The sequence below is a fragment of the Dipteris shenzhenensis genome, chromosome 1 (assembly GCF_047967505.1).
Source record: "Dipteris shenzhenensis isolate YYH24624 ecotype China chromosome 1, Dip_SZ_1.0, whole genome shotgun sequence".
Lineage (NCBI taxonomy): Eukaryota > Viridiplantae > Streptophyta > Polypodiopsida > Gleicheniales > Dipteridaceae > Dipteris > Dipteris shenzhenensis.
The window spans coordinates 27,171,270-27,180,175 of NC_141596.1; the positions used below are offsets into that span (position 1 = coordinate 27,171,270).

The window sequence follows — 8,906 nt, forward strand, 5'->3', positions numbered from 1 at the left end:
TGATGCTCTCAGGCACAATCGTGCCGTTGTAAGCTCCTTATAAAGGCTGTAATCTAATGAGTAAAGAGGAGTTCTTTGGTTGAGCACTCAATTCTTGGTTGAGTCCATTCCTCCTTAGTCGTTTGAGTCTTGTCTCGCTCTGTGCTCTCTACGTTGCCATCTACGCTCGTTACGATACATCGTTGCATCATTCCCATTGAACTTTTGCACCAAAGAGCAAAAGTTTTCTTTTTCTACCGTCACAAGTACTGGTGACATCCCATTGGGTGTCGGACTCTTTTGCCTTCCCTTCTCGATCCTTTGTGTAAAATTTGAATGATATGTGTGTGGATGCTCATCTCAAAATAATGGATGTTTGAAATGCTTATGTTTTGCGCTCTATCCTCCCTCTTACCAACACTTTTATAAGCAATTCAAACTCTTTTTTGATTCCCTCATGAGAATTGTTTGGCTCCTTGCACGGGCACAAAGATTTGGCATTGCCACAAGATCAATCCGGTGAGCTGACGTATGCCTTGTTTCCCTCGCTACTATGGCACTTGTAATTACGCTATAATGATTCTGATGGTCTGCCTCTTCTGCAAGTGCAGAACATCAAGAATTACGTGTCTTACTATGGCAAGCTCCTTGACGCGCCTCTCATCCCTAGCGTTGATCACAATGAGGTTGCGAAACTCATACGGCAAGCTGTGGGAGGGATTGTCAGTATCGTCAAGAGGAATACAATCAACATGTTGACCTAATTTGGGGGCAAATAATTCCAAAATTTGGTGATGGACGTTCGAGAGGAAGATAAATTACAATCTAGAGGAGGCACAGGTGACACAACGTAGGGGCGATGGAACGCGAGAGGGCAAGGGAGTATCACTAGCGAAACAAAAAGCCTGCACTTGTGTAGGGACAAGAGACGGTTATTAGAACGTTTTATTTTGAAAAAATAGTATGCCGCGTGGCTCAAAGAGAGCAACAAAGAGTTATTTCATCTTCTTCTTTACCACAATAAAAGGCAGAATCTATTAAACCGCGCAGTGCGGTGAGCGCGGATCGAACACGCGACCTTCAGATCTTCAGTCTGACGCTCTCCCAACTGAGCTATCCCCGCTTGACGGTCTATGTAGTTGTAATCTAAAAATTATGAAGAAAACTCCGACCAGTATAGTTGATGATGTGATCTGCGTCTGCTACGCTCACCCGTGCTGGTATTTCCTCGTAGCTGGTGATCTAGCAATCCCGTGCTGTGACTATTGCTTCAGCAGCTTTGCTTTACGAGCCACTACGTCAGCGCTCTGCTTGGTTCTATGTACCTGGTGAGTCTTCAAGGTTCTCCGCTGCTATTTGCCTCTTCGAGGCATTCGATTGGCTTCAAAAAGCCTAGGTCCTTAAAAAAAAACCTTGCGGCCGATCGGCGAAAGAATACAATTGGAGTCTCGGTAGTAGGCCCGTGAGCTTTCTCCAAAAATTAACCATCGGGCGCAGGCGCAACCATACGTTGCTTCATTTCCTGCTTGGATTAGAAAGTACAGGTGTGGTATTGTATGCCTTTCTGAAGTATGCATATAGCCAGCAAGTATTCATCTGTTTGTGTGCCGATCCTGATTAGAGACCCCCAAATGGAATTTGGGCCCCTATTAATTAATTTGAATTTGTGCGCGGAAGGGGGAGGGCAAATGTCCAATTAACGTAAGCCAGTGGTGCCCATGAATTTTCAGGGCTGCGATCCATTAATTTTCAGGGCTGTGGAGTGCTTGGGTGAAGCTTCTGGAAGAAGCTATAAAAGGAGGGGTCATAGAGTGCAGAAGTGCAGGCAGGGGGGCTATGAAGCCCTCTCTAATACAACCAGGAAGAGACGGGAGGAAGGGGGAGAGAGGGAGGGAGAGGAGGAAGTGGACAGAGGGGTGGGGAGATGGGGGAGAGAGAGAGATAGAAAGAGAGAGAGAGCACGTTGAGCGGAGGGAGAGGGAGAGGAAGAGGGAGAGAGAGAGAGAGAGGGGTAGCGTGAGAGTAGGGAGCATGAGAGTAGAGAGCACGCTGAACGGCGAGAGAGAGAGAGAGAGAGAGAGAGAGAGAGAGAGAGAGCACGTTGAGCGGCAGGGGAGAGAGAGAGCGGCGAGACAGAGAGAGAGTGAGAGAGAGAGAGAGAGCAGCGTGAGAGAGGGGCAGCGTGAGAGTAGGGAGCGTAACTAAATTAGTTAGCTTAGGTTAATTGATAGGTAAATAGTTAGCTTAGGTTAATTGAAAAGATAAGGGTAGCGCGAGCGTAGGTAATTAATTAATGGTAGGAGAGGTAGAAGCGAATAGGTAGTCGATCCTGATAAAGGGTTTGTGTTGTTGGCGAACATATTGAGATGATTTGTTGTGTTCAAGGAAAATCAAGGAGTCCTTTGTTAGCACTCTATAGCATTGTTTTAATTTCCCTTTGAAATCTGACACTTGTTACCCATGTTCCTAGTGAGTCTCAAGTTTTCTCGAAGTTGTGGCATGCAACCTTCCTCATGCACCTTCCTCCACTTTATCTCGTCCTCATAGCCCCCTATTAGATCATATATAATTTCCAAGCTTCCACCATTCATTATAGGTCATATGTAATTTCCAAGCTTCCACGATTCATGATTATAGATAATAGATAATGGGGTAGTACTGTCGAGCACACAAATTGTGTCCTCTTGTTGGGCTTGCCTGGCAGAGGCTCGGCACAGGTCACCGCATAGAATCACATCTACACTGCCAAATGGGATTGTGTTTTATTTCATGCATTCACATATCTGCTGCATGGAACGTGTTTAAGCCAACCAAAGAGATCTCATCGATGACAATGAGCTTGACATCTTTGTATGATGCTGCAAGTTCTTCAGTTTCTCTGCTGAGAGGCATGTGAATGTTGATGTCATCAGTGGCAAGTGCAATGCTTCGTGGTTCCTCCAATGTTGAATGTTGCTTTACTACTGTATGCTAATAGCAATACTCATGGCAATGTGGCGTCGTTGGTTTCAAGATGTGAGTAGTAGCGAGTCAATGCTTCTACTAACAACATCACTATATAGGTTTCCCTCGTTCCAGTGTATCCTGAGAGGAAGAGGTGTACTTTTTTATCAGGCTTTCAAAGCATAATGTCCTTGAGAATGTTTCGTTGTTCAGCGTTCATTTTGTAGATATTTTCGTAGTATTCTTTGTTTGGTAAAAGTTTGTAAGTTGGTTTTGTTATGAATGTTGGTTGAGTTGGTTTTGAGCATGTGTTCATTTCTTTTGCAAGGTCAAACTTTTCTGACGGTTTTTTTGATGTTGAAGTTGTCGACATTGATTATGTAGTTAATGATTTGTTCTTTATCACTATCGAAAAAGACGACATTTGGTCTTATATTTGTTGTAGTGTCAATAGAGTGTTTGTGTTGGTTGTACAGGTCGTTCCAGGATGGATAATCTTCGTTTAGTGAGTGCTCTGCTGTTATGAATGATAGGTATAATAAACAAAGTTCTCTATAATATTGTAGGGGTCTTTGTTTTTACTGTAGTTGTTAAATCGGATAATTTTTTCCCTTTTTCGTTCGGTTCTCTGCTTGTCAGGTATTTTGTGTTGGCTTGCAAATGTTGCGCGAGATAAAGAGTGCAATGATGGTCCATGTTTCAAGTATTTACAGATAATGTCATCGAAGAGGATGTATGTGCTTGGTGGGTCCATTTTCTCAAGTTGGGCTCTTCGTCCTAGAAGTAAAGTTATATTGTCGGGTAGGCTTGTGTTGATGTAGATAAAATGTCTACTTGCTGTTGTTTGTGGCAAGGATAAGCATAAGTAAACTGCTTGTTGCGCACTTATGTGTTGTGTGTTTAATATTGTGTAAGAATATTAAGTAAACTTCTTGTTACTTAATGTTGACATGTTAGGAAAATCAAGTAAGAAAAGAAAGAATCTAAGTGTTTCATAAAATAATTGCTTGAAGTAGAAAGTATTCAAAAAGGGGGTCATGTGTCACATTTCTTGAAATTGAGTAGTCCAAAGTTAAGGACTATTTTAACGTGACCCATTTGGGTTTGGCAATTACCCAAGGGGTGTTGAGATATTGAGCTCCACTCGTGATATGCCAGGGTGACCATTGTGCATTTATGTCACCGACTTGTTAGCTGCAGATGCGGTTGGTACACCGCCCATGAATAATAGCTGGATGACAGCTATTCTTATGTACTCTAGTTCGTGGCTCAGTTAGTATGCCACCTTAGTTAGCTGAGTTTGGTTTGAGACCCACATATAGGGTTCTCCTATTTCTTTGTACTTGAGTTCTTTTGGCTTTTCACAACTAAGAAGAGGAAAACTGTTTTCAGCCTCCACCTTTGTGTGTATTCCCCCATTGTGTATGTGAGAAAGCTGCAAGTGAGACTCCTTCCTTCTTATGTACTCTAGTTCGTGGCTCAGTTAGTATGCCACCTTAGTTAGCTGAGTTTGGTTTGAGACCCACATATAGGGTTCTCCTATTTCTTTGTACTTGAGTTCTTTTGGCTTTTCACAACTAAGAAGAGGAAAACTGTTTTCAGCCTCCACCTTTGTGTGTATTCCCCCATTGTGTATGTGAGAAAGCTGCAAGTGAGACTCCTTCCTTCTCTCCCACTATCTTCACATGGTATCAGAGCCTGGTTCGTGGTAAGGAGCTCAAGAAGGCAAACCAAGTTCGTGGTGTCCTGGTAAGAGGACCAGTGTTGCTTTCCTTTTTCGAGTTTGGGAGCAAATCTCTGCAGGTAGCACAACCAGAAAGTGCAAGAGTGCATTGTCTCAGATTGAGACGCCCTTCGCGGGATCGGGCAAAGCCCTCAGTGGCTTTATTTTTATGATTCAAGGCCATTTCGAGGCTCGTTTTGGAGGCGGAAGTTCTCCGAAAGCATTGAGAAAAAGGGCCTATTTTTGCTGTGCGACCACTACTCTGCAGGTCGGTGAAAAGTTACCGCATAAATTGCATCGTATGCCTGTGCGCAGAGATATTCAGAGTTACAGAATCATCCTTATTGCCTGTTGATGCAAAATCGTCACTAGGAAGTGACTGTGTGGTCAAATACCACTTTCGTCAGTTTTGCAGATTTGCCCGTGTGAGGCAGAAGCTGTGTTTTTTGCAGTGACAGAATATTTTGCAGTGTTCTGTAATGGCGTCTAGTTCTCTTTCACAGATTGTCACTGAAAAGCTTGACAAGAACAACTTCCAAGCATGGAAGTTTAGAATGACGAATTTTCTTATGGGAAAAGGCTATTGGGAGTTCATTACAGGAAATGAAGAAGAAACAGTTCTTCCTAATGTTCCCAATCAACAAGAAATGCAGGCATTTAAAGGATGGCATGAGAGAGCCAGAAAAGTTATGTATTGGCTGTCTATCAGTATTTCGGATTCTATGATTGTGCATATTCAAGATGCAAGTACGCCAAAGGAGGCATGGGATACTTTGGCAAAAATGTACAGCACAAATACGCAAGCCAGGAAAATGCAGCTCAAGCAGGAGTTGCACAATGTACAGAGAGAAAATATGAGCATCAATGACTACCACATGAAGGTGAAGAAAATTGCAGATGCACTTGCTTCCATTGGGTCGCCAGTGGAAGATGATGATTTAGTTTCTGTGACCTTGAATGGTCTAGGAAAGGATTATGCACAGTTCCAGACATCCATTGCCATCCGTGAAAAATTTCCTGATTTTGAGGAGTTATTTGCTCTTCTAATTTGTGAAGAGCAGAGAAATGGTGGTGCATCTTCTTCAGGAGGAACTTCAAAAGAAAGTGTCTTCTACTCAAATGCTGGAAGAGGTAGAGGCAGAGGTAGAGGAGGCCGATCTAGAGGCCGTGGTAGAAATCAGAATATGTAGCAAACTCAAGAAAACCAGTCCTACGGAGGAGGACATGGTAACTCTAGAGGCAGGGGGAGCCAAAGAGGCCGTGGTGGATGGCAGAGAGATCAAAATGCAAACAACAATGTTGAATGCTACTATTGTCGTAAAATGAGTCATATGGCTAAAGACTGCTACAAAAAGCAGAATGACATCATGAATGGAAAATTGCAGCAAGGGAATTATGCATCTTCTAGTAGACAGGGTGATGACAGAAATGAGCATCTGTTTATGGTGCAACACATGATCAATTCTGTGACAAGTGCAGAAGAAAGCAATGATGTGTGGTATGTTGACTCAGGTGCGTCAAACCACATGACAGGTCATGTAGAATGGATGCAGGATGCAAGGAAAATGGAAAGACCAGGATTTGTGGAGACTGGTGATGATATTGCACATCCTATTGTGCAGATTGGTAAACTTCCTTTGTCTATGCAGGATGGGAAAAAGAAATACCCATTTGATGCATTTCATGTCCCAAACATCACCAAGAACCTAGTTTCTGTTGGTCAAATGGTTGAGCAGGGCTTGCAGGTCAGATTTAATCCTCATGGATGCTTTGTTGAGGATATGAAAAATAACGGTCGCTTGATAGCAAAAGGAAAGAAGAAGGGCTGGATGTTTACATTGGATGCAGACATGCCTGAATTGAGTGCAGCAATGTTTGCATATGGGACCGGTGTAGTTGCAGATATTGATATTTGGCATAAACGCATTGGTCATGTTAATGTACATCAACTTAAATCAATGCAGGCCCAAAATATTATTGCAGGATTGCCTAAATTCAAGGTTGCAGAAATGCATAAGGTATGTGAAGCCTGTTAATTTGGAAAACAGGCAAGGAAACCATTTCTTAGGCATGTTCAAGAGAGTAAGAAGCCATTGGAATTAATCCACTCTGATGTGTGGACTAATAAAGCTGCATCTATTGGAGGCTATCATTATTTTGTCACTTTTATTGATGACTACAGCAGAAAAGTTTGGGTGTATTTTATGAAAAAGAAAAGTGAAGTGTTTGGGCACTTCAAAGCTTTTAAAGCTATGGTTCAAAAAGAAACAGACCTGCAAATAAAATGCCTAAGGTCAAATGGAGGGGGAGAGTACCTCTGAAATGAGTTTGCAAGGTTCCTGTAGGAGCATGGCATAAAGCAACAATATTCATGCAGTCATACCCCACAGCAAAATGGACTTGCAGAAAGGAAAAACAGGCATATTGGAGAGGTATCTCGGGCCATGCTAAATGAAAAAGACCTACCAGATTATTATTGGGCTGAAGCAGTTGCTACAGCAGTTTACATAATGAACAAGACTCCCACTGTAGTAATACATGGCATGATGCCAGAGGAGATGTATACTCGTAGGAAACCAGATATTTCTCATTTGAAAATTTTTGGTTGCATTGCCTATGTTCATGTGGCAGATGAGTTGAGGTGGTCCAAGTTGGATCCAAAAGTTGAGAAGTGCATCTTTATTGGTTATTCTCTGCAGCAGAAAGGGTATAGATGCTATAACCCTTCTACCAATAAATGTGATTGATGATGTAGATGCACAAAATGGTAATGCTGCACAGAATTCACAGCAGCAATCACAAAATATTAGTGGACCTACAGTGTCCTCTAGCAGTGGTTCACATACTTCGCCATGGACAGGCAGATTGAGATTAGGAGAATCTCCTCAAAGCAACGCAGATAGTGGTATGCAGGTATCACGAAAAGGAAAAGAGAAGGTAGATCATCCCATGTTTGATGTGAATGCAGGTCACTCCTATGTGGATGTTGAATCCAGTGGCTCAGAAAAGAGCATTGATGATGAGTTGGGTATTCCTTCTGTTGTTACACCTGGAGTAAGGAAGACCAGGGATGTTTTGAGAGCACCTAGAAGTGAGCCTATTTTGCACAAGTCTACCAGAGCTAGGTATCTTGTGGATAGGTTGAAATATGATGGATTTACAGCCATTCAGTATGCCTATATGGTCAAAGTGATACAGGAACCAGAACCCACTTCTTTTGAGCAAGCCATGGGAAAATAAAAATAGGAGAAAGCCATGGATGAAGAAATGGATGCCTTGGAAGCAAATGCTACATGGGAATTGGTGCCTTTGCCTAAAGACAAGAATGCAATTGGCTGTAAGTGGGTTTATAAGGTGAAGCACAATGCAGATGGTTCTGTGAACAGATACAAGGCAAGATTAGTTGTCAAGGGGTATGCACAGACATATGGCATTGATTATGAAGAAACATTCAGTCCGGTTGCAAGGATGGCAACTGTAAGAGCAGTCATTGCTATGGCTGCATCAAAGGGATGGTCTTTACATCAGATGGATGTAAAGAATGCCTTCTTGCATGGTGATTTGCAAGAAGAGGTTTTTATGGAGCAGCCACCAGGTTATGTTCATGCTGTTCATCCTGAGTTTATTTGAAGGTTGAAGAAAGCCTTGTATGGCTTGAAGCAAGCACCTAGAGCATGGTCTGACAAGATAGGACAATATCTTGTCACTATTGGCTTTCAGATTTCCAAGGCAGATTTCTCATTTTATGTGAGAAAAACAGAGAAAGGTATTATGCTGCTTGTCATTTATGTTGATGATTTGATCATCACAGGTGATAGTGATGAAGATATCCTTCATGTGAAAATGCTATTGAAGCAGAAGTTTGAGATGAAGGATTTGGGAGAGCTGCGTTATTTCTTGGGCATTGAGGTGATTAGATCACCAAGTGGGATACGGCTCTTGCAGATTCAGTATGGATTGGACATGTTGTCCAAATATGGGATGACAGGCTGTAAACCGATTTCAGTTCCTTTGGAGCAGAATGTGAAGCTGAGCGCAGATGCAAGTGAGCTTCTCGAAGACCCTACTATGTACAGACGCATAGTAGGAAGTTTGATTTATATGACTATTACTAGGCCAGATTTGAGCTATGTTGTTGGATTGGTAAGTTAGTTTATGCAGGCTCCAAGGAAACCGCATTTGGATGCGGCTAGACGCATACTCAGGTATGTGAAGTCCACATTGTAGTATGGACTATTTTATGAGGCTGGGGTTCAGATAC

At 42.5% G+C, this 8,906-nt stretch overlaps 1 non-coding gene across 1 annotated transcript; it reads right to left on the bottom strand.

The window, feature by feature from the left end:
* Positions 1-1,029: 1,029 nt before the first annotated feature.
* Positions 1,030-1,102, bottom strand: TRNAF-GAA (transfer RNA phenylalanine (anticodon GAA)). The gene has a single exon. It is a non-coding gene; the product is annotated as a tRNA-Phe (tRNA).
* Between the last annotated feature and the right edge of the window lie 7,804 nt (positions 1,103-8,906).